The sequence below is a fragment of the Callithrix jacchus genome, chromosome 10, assembly GCF_049354715.1.
Source record: "Callithrix jacchus isolate 240 chromosome 10, calJac240_pri, whole genome shotgun sequence".
Classification (NCBI taxonomy): Eukaryota; Metazoa; Chordata; class Mammalia; order Primates; family Cebidae; genus Callithrix; species Callithrix jacchus.
In genome coordinates, this window is record NC_133511.1 from 63,407,351 (window position 1) to 63,424,440 (window position 17,090).

The following is a 17,090-nucleotide window of genomic DNA, read 5'->3' on the forward strand; positions in this document are numbered from 1 at the left end:
AAAAAGCCCAGGTCCAGATGGGGTCACAGCTGAATTCTACCAGACATACAAAGAGGAGCTGGTACCATTCCTTCTGAAACTATTCCAAACAATCCAAAAAGAGGGAATCCTTCCCAAATCATTTTATGAGACCAACATCATGCTGATACCAAAACCCGGCAGAGACTCAACAATAAAAGAACACTTCAGGCCAATATCCATGATAAACATAGATGCAAAAATCTTCAATAAAATACTGGCAAGCCAATGGCAACAGCACATCAAAAAGCTTATCCACCATTATCAAGTGGGATTCAACCTGGTGATGCAAGGCTGGTTCAACATATGCAAGTCTATAAACGTAATTCACCACATAAACAGAACCAAAGACAAAAGCCACATGATTATCTCAATTGATGCAGAGAAGGCCTTTGACAAAACTCAACAGCGCTTTATGCTAAAAACCCTCAATAAACTAGGTATTGATGGAACATATCTTAAAATAATAAAAGCTATTTATGACAAACCAACAGCCAATATCATACTGAATGGGCAAAAGCTGGAAGCATTCCCTTTGAAATCTGGCACTAGACAAGAATGCCCTCTCTCACCACTCCTATTCAGTTTAGTACTGGAAGTTCTAGCCAGAGCAATCAGGCAAGAAAAAGAAATAAAGGGTATTCAAATAGGAAAGGAGGAAGACAAATTGTCTCTCTTTGCAGACAACATGATTGTATATCTAGAAGACCCCATCGTGACAGCCCAAAATCTCCTGAAACTGATAAGCAACTTAAGCAAAGTCTCAGGATACAAAATCAATCTCCAAAAATCACAAACATTCCTATACACCAATAACAGACTTAAAGAAAGCCAAATCAAAAACGAACTGCCATTCACAATTGCTACAAAGAGAATAAAATACCTAGGAATACAACTAACAAGGAATGTAAAGGACCTCTTCAAGGAGAACTACAAATCACTGCTCAATGTAATAAAAGAAAACACAAACAGATGGAGAAACTTTCCATGTTCATGGTTAGGAAGAATCAAGATCGTGAAAGTGGCCATACTGCCCAAAGTGATTTACAGACACAACGCTATCCTCATCAAGCTACCAATGACCTTCTTCACAGAACTGGAAAAAACCATTTTAAACTTCATATGGAACCAAAAGAGAGCCCGCATAGCCAAGTCAATTCTAAGCAAAAAGAACACAGCAGGAGGCATCACACTACTGGACTTCAAACTATACTACAAGGCTACAGTAATCAAAACAGCATGGTACTGGTACAGAAACAGAGATATAGACCAATGGAACAGAACAGAGGCATCAGAGGCAACACAACATATCTACAACCATCCAATCTTTGACAAATCTGACAAGAAGAATCAGTGGGGAAAGTAGTCCCTGTTTAATAAATGGTGTTGGGAAAACTGGCTAGCCATGTGCAAAAAGCAGAAACTGGACCCCTTCCTGACACCTTACACTAAAATTGACTCCAGATGGATTAAACACTTAAACATACGACCTAACATCGTAAAAACCCTAGAAGAAAATCTAGGCAAAACCATTCAGGACATAGGCATAGGCAAGGACTTCATGACCAAAACACCAAAAGCGTTGGCAACAAAAGCCAAAATAGACAAATGGGACCTAATCAAACTTCACAGGTTCCGCACGGCAAAAGAAACAGTCATTAGAGTGAATTGGCAACCAACAGAATGGGAATAAATATTTGCGGTTTACCCATCTGACAAAGGGCTGATATCTAGAATTTACAAAGAACTAAAACAGATTTACAAGAAAAAAACTAACAAGACCATTCTTAAGTGGGCAAAGGATATGAACAGACACTTTACAAAAGAAGACATACTTGAGGCCAACAAACATATGAAAAAATGCTCATCATCACTGGTCATTAGAGAAATGCAAATCAAAACTACACTGAGATACCATCTCACGCCAGTTAGAATGGAGATCATTAAAAAATCTGGAGACAACAGATGCTGGAGAGGATGTGGAGAAGTAGGAACACTTTTACACTGTTGGTGGGAGTGTCAATTAGTTCAACCATTGTGGAAGACAGTGTGGGGATTCCTCAAGGACCTAGAAATAGAAATTCCATTTGACCCAGCAATTCCATTACTGGGTATACATCCAAAGGATTATAAATCATTCTACTATAAGAAAACATGCACACGAATGTTCATTGCTGCACAGTTTACAATAGCAAAGACCTGGAAGCAACCCAAATGCCCACCGATAATAGATTGGACAGGTAAAATGTGGCACATATACACCATGGAATATTATGCAGCCATCAAAAATGATGAGTTGGTGTCCTTTGTAGGGACATGGATGAACTTGGAGACCATCATTCTCATCAAACTGACACAAGAACAGAAAATCAGACACCACATGTTCTCACTCATAGGTGGGTGTTGAACAATGAGAACACATGGACACAGGGAGGGGAGCACTTCACAGTGGGGTCTGTTTGGGGGAAATAGGAGAGGGAAAGCGGTGGGTGGGGAGTTGGGGAGAGATAGCGTGAAGAGAAATGCCAGATATAGGTGAAGGGGAGGAAGGCAGCAAATCACACTGCCGTGTGTGTACCTATGCAACAATCTTGCATGTTCTTCACATGTACCCCAAAACCCAAAATGCAATTAAAAAAATAAATGTGATGGGAATTATAGAATTGGGGGGGAAATTACCACTTCACAAAAATTAATAAGGGATGAAAGCATTAGATAAAAAGCTCGGCGCAGTGGTTCACGCTTATAATCCTAGCACTTTGGGAGGCAAAGGTGGGTGAATCTGGAGGTCAGGAGACTAGCCTGGCCAATATGCTGAAACCCCATTTCTACTAAAAAATAAAAAAATTAGCCAGTATGGTGATGCTACTCAGGAGGCTGAGGCAGGAGAATTGCTTGGGCCTGGGAGGCGGATGTTGTGGTGAGCTGAGATTGTGCCACTGCACTTCAGCCTGAGCAACGGTGAGACTCTGTCTCAAAAAAAAAAAAAAAAAAAAATGCTCTGGAGAACTTTACAATAGAGAGATCCACACTTCTGGAACCACTGATCAATGTTAACTACACTCCTAATTGGGCAGCCAGACAGTTATGTACCCCTTGAAATGCCCCCTTTATGGGATGAAAAAAAAAGAAAGGAATAGAATCCCAAACTAATAAGGCCTTTGGGACTAATTTCTAGTTTATGTGAAATGTAGGGGATACAGACTCAAGTTTAAGTGACACTACTTATAAATAAATGAATAAATCCAGAATATGGAATATTTTGTAGATCTATTGAACTAGTTTAATCAACAAAGCAATGACATGAAAAAAAGGGTGGGGTAGAGCTGGGAGATACTGTTGTAGATTTTAAAAGACTCAAAAGACATAACCTTCAAATGCAATGTAAGGACCTTGTTCAGATTCTGATTCTAATGAATTAACCATAAAAAATACATTTATTTAAACAGGAAAGTATAAAAATTATCTAAGTATTTGATGATACCGAAGAGTTGTTACTTTTGTTAGGTATGTTGCTGAAAGTGTGGCTATGTAAGAAAATATTTGTGTTTTCAGTGTCAAGGGAGAGATAGCATGAAGTCTGAAACTTGCTTTGAAATACTTGAATAGAAAAAGGAGAGGAATAGATGAAGCAAATATGGCAAAATTCTAATAATTGTTGAATGTGAGTGATGGGCATTTAAACAATACTATTCTAATTTTGTTATTATAAATTGCTTGTAATAAAAAAGGTAGTATGGAGACAGGCAAAACAGAATCTTCTGGAAGACAATTCAGTCTGATCCATGTATATTAATGGAAAAAAATAAATGGGAAAATTACTGCAAATCAGACTAACTGGCTCATCGTTAGCTGTCAGCTGCCACGATGCCACAAAAGCACATCTGGTGTCAGTGATTACACTTCAGACAATGAGATCAGAGTGGAAGGAAGTGCTGCTGGTGGGTGTAATGATTTTTCCTCTCACACATCTCATTTTTGATAACACCTGAGGTTGCACCTCAGCAAATCCAAGCAGAGTGCTGAGTGGTTTTCAGTGTTCTTTCACACCGAAAACATGCTAATCACACTCTCTTTGCTGATTCACTGGGGAATAATTTTTAACCCTGTAAGTAGATAAAACTTTTTTTTTTTTTTTTTTTTGAGATGGAGTTTCGCTTTTGTTACCCAGGCTGGAGTGCAATGGCGCGATCTCGGCTCACCGCAACCTCCGCCTCCTGGGTTCAGGCAATTCTCCCGCCTCAGCCTCCTGAGGAGCTGAAATCACAGGCACGCGCCACCGTGCCCAGCTAATTTTTTTTGTATTTTTAGTAGAGACGGGGTTTTACCATGTTGACCAGGATGGTCTCGATCTCTTGACCTCGTGATCCACCCGCCTTGGCCTCCCAAAGTGCTGGGATTAAAGGCTTGAGCCACCACGCCCGGCCCAAAACTTTTGTTTTTAAGATGAAGAATTACAAAAATCAGAGATGGCAAATACAGCCAACTGTGTGACCACTCTCCTCTCTAGAACCTGGGGCAAATAGACTTCACTAATTGATCATAGCTTTCTTTCCCATTAGATCTGACTTCTCACCATGCTTCTCCAGGTAGCACATATTCATAATATCTATTTGTCATTCCTACATAAAAAGTATTCAGGTTAATTTATAGATTAAATAACTTGCTTAGCCATTTTTTTTTTCATTTCTACAATAGAACAAACAAAAAGAAAAATTTCTGAATACCAAGGAAGTTAAACTAAATTGAATTTAAGAATAACTTTATGTGGGGATTATTGAAATCTGAAATAATCACTTAGAAAGATTAAGGTAATTTTCTTAAAAGGCTTGTTAAAAGTAGGCAGAATCTTATTATCTGGAATAATCTAGGACAGGCCACACAGCAGGAGGTAAGTGGCAGGCGAGCAAAGTTTAATCTGTATTTATAGCCCCTTGCCATGGCTCTCTCTACTGCCTGAACTCTGCCTCCTGTCAGATGGCATTAGGTTCTCTTAGGAGCGTGAACCCTATTGTGAACTGTGCATGTGAGGGATCTAGGTTGTGTGCTCCTTATGAGAATCTAATGCCTAATGATCTGTCACTGTCTCATCATCCTCAGGTAGGACTGCCTAGTTGCAAAAAAATAAGCTCAGGGCTCCCACTGATTCTACATAATGGTGAGTTGTATAATTATTTCATTACATATTACAATGTAATAATAATACAAATAAAGTGTACAATAAATACAATGCACTTGTGCATTAGGTTTCAGGTTTCATCTTGAAACTATTCCTCCCCTCACACACATACTGGTCTGTGGAAATATTGTCTTCCACGAAACCAGCCCCTGGTGCCAAAAAGTTTGGGGACTACTGATCTAGGACCAATGGGCTTGACAACTGTTCTTTGGCCTATGTACAGGCATCTGGCATTTTTGCCTGCCCAGCATACCTTTCCCTTCATCCCTGTAATAGAATCTTATTTCCTTTGGGGAAATCTGTGTTTGCATAGGGCTGCCCCTTCCTTTCTACACCGTGGGGCAGACCTAACCAATCACATTACTTCATTTCTTCGACCACAGAAGTTAATACTAGGATTGGGAGCATGACTCAAACTGGGCACATTAAAATTCCATGCTGGCCAGATATTTTGGAAGAGACTCTTTTTCCACTGAGTGCTAAAGTGGCTGGCTCTGAGGCTTAAGTTGCTGGTGGCTATAATGCCCTCCATGTGGAGAGAGCCAATGAAACAGAAATGCCAGAGACAATTCCTTAAATTATTTGAGCCCTGGGTTCTAATTACGCCTGAAGCAAGATTCACTCCTGGATTATTTAAATATGAGCAGCAATAAATTGCCTTATTTTTTCTTTAGTTTATTTATTATTTTACTTTTTGAGACAGTGTCTTGCTCTGTCACCCACGCTAGAGTGCAGTGACACAATCATGGCCCACTGCAGCCTTGAACTCCTGGGCTTCAGCAATCCTCCCATCTCAGCCTCCTGAGTAGCTGGGACTACAGGAATGTGTCACCACACACAGCTATTTTTTTATTTTTATTTTTGGAGAGATAGGATCTTACTATGTTGTCCAGGCTGATCTTGAATTCCTGAGCTCAGCTGATCCTCCCCCATCTCAACCTCTCAAGTGCTTAGGTTATAGACATTAGCCACCATATAGTTAGTTTAAATTAGGGGAAGTCTTGACTAGCATGGCATGTAGGATGCTTCATTTATTCAATTAACTATTAATCTGCTCCAGTCACTTTGCCACCCTGGAGATACAAAAGAAAAGAATCCATGTCACACAGCTCACAGTTAAAGAGACAGTTATAATATAGCAATTATATAATACCTGATGCTTATATAGTGTGTAATGTGTTCTAAGCACTATTCTAAACATTTTACATATGCTAACTTATTTAACTCTGATAACAACACTTTGAGATAGGTTGTGTTACTTTTTCCATTTTAGAGAAGGAAAATGAAGCATGGAGAGCTTTAAAAAATTGTCCAAGTTTACTCAGTTAAGAAGCGGAAGATCTGGAATTCAAACCCAAGTAGCCTGACTTTTAAGCATGACATTCTATAGCTTTGTTACACCTAAGGGTCAATGTTGGAGTTATACTGAAAAATAATAAATAATAATGGCCACCATCATTGAATGCACACTATGTGTCCAGTTCTAAACTAGGTGGATTTCTGCTTTAACACATTAAGACTTTTCAAGAATTTAATGCAGCAAAGAATATTCTTTGTGTATTTAAGGAAACTGAGGCTTAGAGAGGTTAAGTAACTTGACCAAATTGCACAGCTAACAACAAGTGATGCAGCCTGAATTTGGATCCAGTTATGTCTGCCTCTAAAGTCTTTCCTGTTTCCATCATCTTACCCTGGATGGCCTTACATTGCAACTTTTCAGCTAGAGGTGCAGCATTTCTAGGATGCTTATGATTGGCTGCCAGCAACCAAGAAATGGAGTCAACTTGGAGAATTCTCTAACATGAGACAGTATGGAATATTTTACTTGCAGCAGTGCTCTTGGAATTTGTGTATACCTTGCAACCTGATACTCCTGAAGATATATTTGCTGTAGTTGGGGAGATATTAAGACACTTGTTGTAATTGTCCCTTTGGGAGTATAAAAATATGCTATTTATTTATTTTTATGGCAGTCATTCAAATGTTGAAGGAGGAGACACTATTTTTGTGCTGCTTCCTGCCTTCAGGCCAGACCTGCAAATAAGAAGGCTTTTGGATAAGGAATGAATCAGGTATCCTGGGGACAACGTGCACATTTCATCAGAAAACCAGAGAATGAGAATGAGAATGAAAATAGTATTTGGGTGGTAATTTTCTGTGATCCACAGAAGACATCCTTGTCTAATAAAACCACCCCATAACACAGGAGAAGCCGGTAATGTTCCTTCATGTAACCAAATCACACACAAGGTTTGCTGATGCTCCCCATTCCTTCAGGGAAACATATCAACTAAGTTATACCTGTATGCTTCTTCATCCAAGCATTTATTAAGTGCTTACAAATCTCTTTATACAGATTAACTCATTAAAGCCACATAACACTGCCATGCTACAAATGAGAAAAATGAGGCATAAAGGACTTGACTCAGCAGCAATTGAATTATACGCTTACCAGGAGTCAATGATGTTTGCTAACAAACCAGTTTTTGCCAGGCACACATGGTGTAATTTAATTAAATTACATGTACAATGGAAACCTATGAAATATGAATATAAAAAGAAGTTGAGCTATTATTTCTATGAAAGCTGAGTTGGATGTTTTGGAAAGACCTAACAGTTTCTCTAAATTAAATTTATTGCTATTGGATTAGGTAACATCACGCTCTTTTCCTCCTTTTTGCCTGTTGATGCTAATTAGAAGGACTTTTTTCATATTTTCCTCTTCAAATATATCCTCCAGGATCCAGCTCAACTACGACCTTTTTTGAGAAACCTCTGATGGTCTGAGTTTCACCTACTTATTAGTGGCAAGTTACTTTGTGTCTCTGAGTCTTACAGTCTGTACCTGTGAAATGGAACCAATAGGATTGTTAGATTTTAACAATTATGTTTTCACACTTAATTGTGAAGATTAAGTGAGATAATGCTTATTCAGTTATCTGGTCCACAGTAGGTACTCAATAAATGGCCCTAATTTTGATGTGCTGATCCTATGTTAGGAGCTATGGAAACTGATGAATGAGACAGTCCCTGACCCAGGAAGCCTCAGACTAGCACATCATTGCATGCTCTTGTCTCCACATTTCCCTTAGTGAGCTGAAGCAGATTTTCATAAAAGTAAATGGAAACTTTTCTAGATGTTTTTAGATACCAACACCATTATGTCATCCAGGTTCTCAGTTAACATTTGATTTATTAACTTATCCTGAAGGCTTGAAGAGCTCCAGCACAGGTGACTGTCTTTTTTTTTTTTGAGACTGAGTCTCTCTGCCACTCAGGCTGGAGTGTAGTCATTCAATCTTGGCTCACTGCAACCTCTGCCTCCTGAGTTCAAGCAGTTCTCCTGCCTCAACCTCCCAAGTAGCCTGCCACCAAGCCTGATTAATTTTTTGTATTTTTAGTAGAGATAAGGTTTCACCATTTTGGCTGGCTGTTCTCAAACTCCTGACCTCAAGTGATATGCCTGCCTCAGCCTCCCAAAGTGCAAGGGTTACAGGTGTGAACCACCATGCCCAGGCATGACTGTCTTATACTTAGTCAAAAAATAATTTATCCTGAAACTTAAAGGGGCCACAGGAGTAACTTCAAAAGAAATAGGTTCCCTCTCATGAAAGCCACATAAAGCAGGCTCTGGAATCTCTCCAAGTCATGGGTTCAAATAATAGATCTATCCTGCTCTGTGCTGCTCTTTAAGATACAAAGATGTGAGCTCAGGATTGCAGCTCCCAGTGAAAGCACAGAGGGTGAGTGAATGCCACATTTTCAGACAGATCTTTATTGCCCACAGACCAGGAGATTCCCAGGTGGAGGAGCCCCAAGGGATGCCAGAATGCCTGTTTTGGATGGCGTGGCTGTTTTGCTGGTGCCCTGGCACGGCGGTTCTCCGTACAAAATACACTGGTCTGGTTGCCCGTTTAAGCTGGCAATTGGAACTCCAGAAAGGCAGATTCACCCATTCATCTGATTAAACAGGTGACAGAAACAGGGAGCCAGGCCAGGAGATTCCCAGGCAAAAAAGCACCACGAATCTCAGCGACATTATTTCAGCTGGTGCAGTGGGTCACCAAGTGGGAAATCACACAGATCCTGGCGCCTTTTCAGCAGGCAATTGGAACACTTGAAAGAGAGTCAACCGTTCAACTAAAAAAAAAAGGCTCTGAGGCAAGAAGCCAGGTGATAAGGCTTGGCGGGTCCCACCCCCACAAAAACAAAGAAAAAATGGCAATTGGAAATGTTCTGAGTTGAGAGTTTCACAGCAAGCACAACTGACCCCGGGATGGTCCAGCTCTGTGGGGGAGGAGCATCCACCATTACCAAGGCACTCCACCCCTATGAAGGTAGTCCACCATTGCTGAGGCAGTCTGCCATTGCCGAGGCAACCTGCTATTGCTGAGGCAACCCGCCATAACACAGAGAGTGTGCCATGACAGAGGCAGGCCACCATTGCTGAGGCAGTTTTAACCACTCCCATATAAACAGGACTGCAGGGAAGTTGACAGGACCCAGAGCAGCTCAACAAAGCCTCTGCAGGCAGACAGTGACTAGGCTGCCTCCTTGCTGGGCAGGGCAGCCATGGGAAAAAAAAGGCAGCAGCACAACAGAAACTCATAAATAAAGTTCTAACTCCCCAGGACAGAGCATCTGGGGAAAAACAAAAGGGGTTTCTGAGTTCTGCAGCACCAGACTTAAACGTACCTGCCTAGCAGCTCTGAATGAACAACAGAGCTCACTGCTCAGCACTTGAGCTCCTATAAAGGACAGACTGTCTCCTCAAGCATCTCCCTGACTCCTGTATATCCAAAGAATCACCTCACAAAGGACTGATCAGACTGACATTTGGCGGGCATCATTCTGGGACAAAGAGAGCAGAAAAAAAAACTAGCAGCAACCCTTACTGTTCTGCAGCCGCTGCAGGTGATCCCCAGGCAAGCAAGGCCTGGAGTGCATCTCAGCAGTCCTACAGCAGAGGGGCAAGACTGTTAGAAGGAAAACTAAGAAACAGAAATAACTTCATCATCAACAATCTGGAGGTCCACTCAGAGACCCAATCTGAAAATCAGCAACTACACAGATGACAGGTGGATAAATCCACAAAGATGGGAAGAAACCAGTGCAAAAAGGAGGAAAACACCTGAAACCAGAACACCTCTCCTCCTCCGAGGGATCACAACTCCTCACCAGCAAGGGAACAAGGCTGGAAGGAGAATGAGTGTGATGAAATGACAAAAACAGACTTCAGAAGGTGGGTAATGAGAAACTTCTGTGAGATAAAAGAACATGTTCTAACTCAATGCAAAGAAACTAAAAACTTGAAAAAAGATTTGATAAAATGATAACAAGAATGGACAACTTAAAGAGAAATATAAGTGAATTGATGGAGCTGAAAAACACAACATGAGAATGTTGCAAAGCATGCACAAGTTTCAACAGCTGAATTGACCAAGCAGAAAAAAGGATATCAGAGGTCGAAGATTAACTCAATGAAATAAAACGAGAAGGCAAGATTAGAGATAAAAACATAAAAAGGAATAAACAAAGTGTCCAGTAAATATGGGACTATGTGAAGAGAACTAATGTACATTTGATAGGTGACCTTGAATGTGACAAAGAGAATGAATCCAAACTGAAAAATACTCTTCAGGATATTATCAAGGAAAACTTCCCCAACCTAGCAAGGCAGGCCAATATCCAAGTCCAGGAAATACACACAACACCACAAAGATATTCCTCAAGAAGAGCAACACCAAGGCACATAATCATCAGATTCACCAGGGCTGAAATGAAAGAGAAAATGCTAAGGGCAGCCAGAGAGAAAGGTCGGGCTATCCACAAAGGGAATCCCATCAGACTCACAGCAGATTTCTTGGCAGAAACCCTACAAGACGGAAGAGAGTGGGGCCAATATTCAAAATCCTTAAAGAAAAGAACTCTCAACCCAGAATTTCATTTCCAGCCAAACTGAGCTTCATAAGTGAAGGAAAAATAAAATCCTTTACGAACAAGCAAGTACTCAGAGATTTTGTCACCACCAGGCCTGCTTTATGAGAGCTCCTGAAAGAGGCACTACACATAGAAAGGAACAACCAGTACCAGCCACTCCAAAAACATACCAAATGGTAAAGAGCATCAACAAAATGAAGAATCTGCATCAACTAATGAGCAAAACAGCCAGCTAGCATCAAAATGGCAGGATCAAATTCACACATAACAATATTAACTCTAAATGTAAATGGGCTAAATGCCCCAATCAAAAGACACAGACTGGCAAATTGGATAAAAAGCCAAAACCCATCCATGTGCTATATCCAGGAAACCCATCTCACATGCAAGGATACACAGAGGTTCAAAATAAAAGGATGGATGAATATTTACCAAGCAAATGGAGAGCAAAAAAAGCAAGAGTTGCAATTCTCATCTCTGATAAAATAGACTTTAAACCAACAAAGATCAAAAGAGACAAAGAAGGACATTACATAATGGTAAAAGGATTGATACAACAAGAAGAGCTAATGATCCTAAATACATATGGACCAAATACAGGAGCATCCAGATACATAAGGCAAGTTCTTAATGATTTACAAAGAGACTTAGACTCCCACACAATAGTAGTGGAGACTTTAACACTCCACTGTCAATATTAGACAGATCAACCAGACAGAAAACTAACAAGGAGATGCAGGACTTGAACTCAGACCTGGAACAAGCAATCCTGATAAATATTTACAAAACTCTCCACCCCAAATCCACAGAATATACATTCTTCTCAGCACTACATCACACCTACTCTAAAATTGACCACAAAATTGGAAGTAAATCACTCCTCAGCAAATGGAAAAGAACAGAAATTATAACAATCTCTCAGACCACAGTGCAATCAAGTTAGAACTCAGAATTCAGAAACTCAGAACCGCACAGCTTCATGGAAACTAAACAACTGGCTCTTGAATGTTGACTGGATAAACAATGAAATGAAGGCAGAAATAAAGAAGTTCTTCAAAACCAATGAGAATGAAAACACAATATACCAGAATCTCTGGGACACATTCAAAGCAGTCTCTAGAGGAAAATATATAGCAATAAGTGCCCACATGAGAAGCAAGAAGCGATCCAAAATTGACACCCTGTCGTCAAAATTGAAAGAGCTAGAGGAGCAGAATCAAAAAAACTCAAAAGCTAGCAGAAGACAAGAAATAACTAAGATCAGAGCAGAACTGAAAGCAATAGAGACACAAAAAACCCTTGAAAAAATCAATAAATCCAGGAGCTGATTTTTCGAAAAGATTAACAAAATAGACCACTAGCGGATTAATAAAAAAGAAAAGAGAGAATAATCAAATAGATCCAATAAAAATTGATAAAGGGGAAATCACCACAGATTCCACAGAAATTCAAACCATCATCAGAGAATATTACAAACAACTCTATGCACATAAACTTGTAAACCTGGAAGAAATAGATAAATTCCTGGACACTTGCATCCTCCCAAGCCTAAACCAGGAAGAAGTCGAAACCCTGAATAGACCAGTAACAAGATCTAAAGTTGAGGTAGCAATTAAGAGCCTACCGCACAAAAAAAGCCCAGGTCCAGATGGGTTCATAGCCGAATTCTACCAGACACACAAACAGGAACTCTTACCATTCCATCTGAAACTATTCCAAATAATCGAAAAAGAGGGAATCCTTCCCAAATCATTTTATGAGACCAACATCATTCTGATACCAAAACCTAGCATAGACTCAACAAGAAAAGAAAACTTCAGGTCAATATCTATGATGAATATAGGTGCAAAAATTTTCCGTAAAATACTGGCAAGCCGATTGCAACAGCACATCAAAAAGCTGATCCACCATGATCAAACAGGATTCATCCTGGGGATGCAAGGCTGGTACAGCATATGCAAGTCTATAAATGTAATTCACCACATAAACAGAACCAAAACCAAAACCACATGATTATCTCAATTGATGCAGAGAAGGCCTTTGACAAAATTCAACAGCCCTTTATGCTAAAAACCCTCAATAAACTCGGTATTGATGGAACATATCTCAAAATAATAAAAGCTATTTGCAACAAACCAACAGCCAATATCATACTGAATGGGCAAAAACTGGAAGCGTTCCCTTTGAAATCTGGCACTAGTCAAGGATGCCCTCTCTCACCACTCCTATTCGATATAGTACTGGAAGTTCTAGCCAGAGCAATCAGACAAGAAAAAGAAATCAAGGGCTTTCAAATAGGAAAGGAGGAAGTCAAATTGTCTCTCTTTGCAGATGACATGATAGTACATCTAGAAGACACCATTGTCTCAGCCCAAAAACTCCTAAAACTGATAAGCAACTTCAGCAAAGTCTCAGAATACAAAATCAATGTGCAAAAATTACAAGCGTTCCTATACACCAATAACAGACTTAAAGAGAGCCAAATCAAGAACGAACTGCCATTCACAATTGCTACAAAAAGAATAAAAAACCTAGGAATACAACTAACAAGAAATGTAAAGGACCTCTTCAAGAAGAACTACAAACCCTGCTCAGTGAAATAAGAGAGGACACAAACAGATGGAGAATCATTCCATGTTCATGGTTAGGAAAAATCAATATTGTGAGAATGGCCCTACTGCCCAAAGTAATTTACAGAATCAACGCTATCCCCATCAAGCTACCAATGACCTTCTTCACAGAACTGGAAAAAACCACCTTAACCTTCATATGGAACCAAAAGAGAGCCTGCATAGCCAAGTAAATTTTAAGCAAAAAGAACACAGCAGGAGGCATCACACTACTGGACTTCAAACTATACTACAAGGCTACAGTAATCAAAACAGCATGGTACTGGTACCAAAACAGAGATATAGACCAATGGAACAGAACAGAGGCATCAGAGGCAACACAACATATCTACAACCATCTGATCTTTGACAAACCTGACAAAAACAAGCAATGGGGAAAGGACTCCCTGTTTAATAAATGGTGTTGGGAAAACTGGCTAGTCATGTGCAGAAAGCAGAAACTGGACCCCTTCCTGACACCTTACACTAAAGTTAACTCAAGATGGATTAAAGATTTAAACATAAGACCTAACACCATAAGAAGCCTAGAAGAAAATCTAGGCAAAACCATTCAGGACATAGGAGTAGGCAAGGGCTTCATGACCAAAACACAAAAAGCATTGGCAACAAAAGCCAAAATAGACAAATGGGACCTAATCAAACTCCACAACTTCTGCACAGCAAAAGAAACACTCATTAGAATGAATTGGCAACCAACAGAATGGGAAAAAATTTTGCAGTTTATCCATCTGACAAGGGGCTGATATCCAGAATCTACAAAGAACTAAAACAGGTTCACAAGAAAAAAACAAACAAGCCCACTCAAAAGTGGGCACAGGATATGAACAGACACTTTACAAAAGAAGACATACATGAGGCCAACAAACATATGAAAAAATGCTCATCATCACTGGTCATTAGAGAAATGCAAACCAAAACTACATTGAGATACCATCTCACACCAGTTAGAATGGCGATCATTAACAAATCTGGAGACGGCCGGGTGCGGTGGCTCAAGCCTGTAATCCCAGCACTTTGGGAGGCTGAGGCGGGTGGATCATGAGGTCAAAATATCAAGACCATCTTGGTCAACTTGGTGAAACCCCGCCTCTACTAAAAATACAAAAAAATTAGCTGGGCATGATGGCGCGTGCCTGTAATCCCAGCCACTCAGGAGGCTGAGGCAGGAGAATTGCCTGAACCCAGGAGGCGGAGGTTGCGGTGAGCCAAGATTGTGCCATTGCACTCTAGCCTGGGTAACAAGAGTGAAACTCCATCTCAAAAAAAAATAATAATAATAATCTGGAGACAACAGATGCTGGAGAGGATGTGGAGAAGTAGGAACACTTTTACACTGTTGGTGGGAGTGTCAATTAGCTCAACCATTGTGGAAGACAGTGTGGCAATTCCTCAAGGACCTAGAAATAGAAATTCCATTTGACCCAGCAATCCCATTACTGGGTATATATCCAAAGGACTATAAATCGTTCTACTATAAGGACACATGCACACGAATGTTCATTGCAGCACTGTTTACAATAGCAAAGACTTGGAACCAACCCAAATGCCCATCAGTGATAGACTGGACAGGGAAAATGTGGCACATATGCACCATGGAATATTATGCAGCCATCAAAAACAATGAGTTCATGTCCTTTGTAGGGACATGGATGAACCTGGACACCATCATTCTCAGCAAACTGACACAAGAACAGAAAATCAAACACTGCATGTTCTCACTCATAGGCAGGTGTTGAATAATGAGAACACATGGACACAGGGAGAGGAGCACTACACACTGGGGTCTGTTGGGGGGAATAGGAGAGGGACAGTGGTGGGTGGGGAGTTGGGGAGAGATATCATGGGGAGAAATGCCAGATATAAGTGAAGGGGAGGAAGGCAGCAACTCACAGTGTCACGTGTGTACCTATGCAGCTATCTTGTATGTTCTGCACATGTACCCCAAAACCTAAAATGCAATAAAAAAAAAAAAATCATAGATCTACTGGCTGTTTGACCTTGGGAAAGTGATATAATGACTCTAACAATTTCCTTGTCAGATAAATGAGGCTAATAATTCTCATTTTATGCAAATGTAATAAGGAGCAAATGAGATGAAGTGACAGGTGTCCAGCACAATACTTGGCACATAGTAAATACCTAATAAATGTGTTAGTCTCCTAACTGGGGAATATAAGTAGGTGGGAATTTAGAGAGGACACTCTTGACCATGGGCTAAGGAATAGCAGACAGACCTTCTATCAGTGCTTCCTTTCCACCATTATCACAAAGATTCTGGTCTGGATAGCCTATTGGCCTCTCCCTACACATAGTCTCTTCTCAGTCTTTCAGTAGAAAGACATTTTTTTTTCTTAAGATGGAGTCTCGCTTTGTTACCCAGGCTGGAGTGCAGTGGCCCACTGTCGGCTCACTGCAACCTCCACCTCCCAGGCTCAAGTGATTCTCCCATCTGAGCCTCCTGAGTAGCTGGGACTACAGGGATGCACCACCGTGCAAAATTAGCCAATCTTTTGTATTTTTAGAAGAGATGGGATTTTGCCACATTGGTCAGGCTGGTCTTGAACTCCTGGCCTCAAGTTGATCTGCTTGCCTCAGCCTCTTAAAGTGTTGGAATTACAGTCATGAGCCACCATGCCTGGCCAGAAAGATTATTAATCAAATTCGTATTCCATTATTTACTTGCAGGGTTATCTTGAGTGAGGTAAAGAGCCTCTGGAAACCTCATTTTTTTTCCATTTTCTCTGAGGCGGGGTTTCATTCCATCGCCCAGGCTGGAGTGCAGTGGTGCCATCATGACTCACTGTATCCTCAACTTCTTGGGCTCAAGCCTTCCTCCCACCTCAGCTTCCCAAGTAGCTGGGACTACAAGCGTTTGCCACCATGTCCATCTAATTATTCTATTTTTTGTAGAGATGGGGTTTCACCAGTGTTGCCCAGGCCAGTCTTGAACTCCTGGGCTCAAGTGATCTGCCTGCCGCGGCCTCCCAAAGTGTTGAGATTACAGCTGTGAGCCACCACACCCTGCTGGGAACCTCATTTTCTTTATCATATGCAGATACAAGTACATACACTTTGGAAGGCTGATGAAAGGAATAAAAATAGTGAAAAGCATCTAAGCCACTGCTGACACATAATAGGTACTCATAGATATTCAATGTATTATAGCTAGTAATAGCATAGTAAGAGACCTCTTCTATGAACTAGAAGTTGGTCAATTAATTGAAAAAGTTTATACAGGAGGGAATCGTTTTTTAAAAAAGATATAACTATTCCTCCCCTCACCATGCTGTACCGGTACCACTGATAGCATCAAACGTGTACCG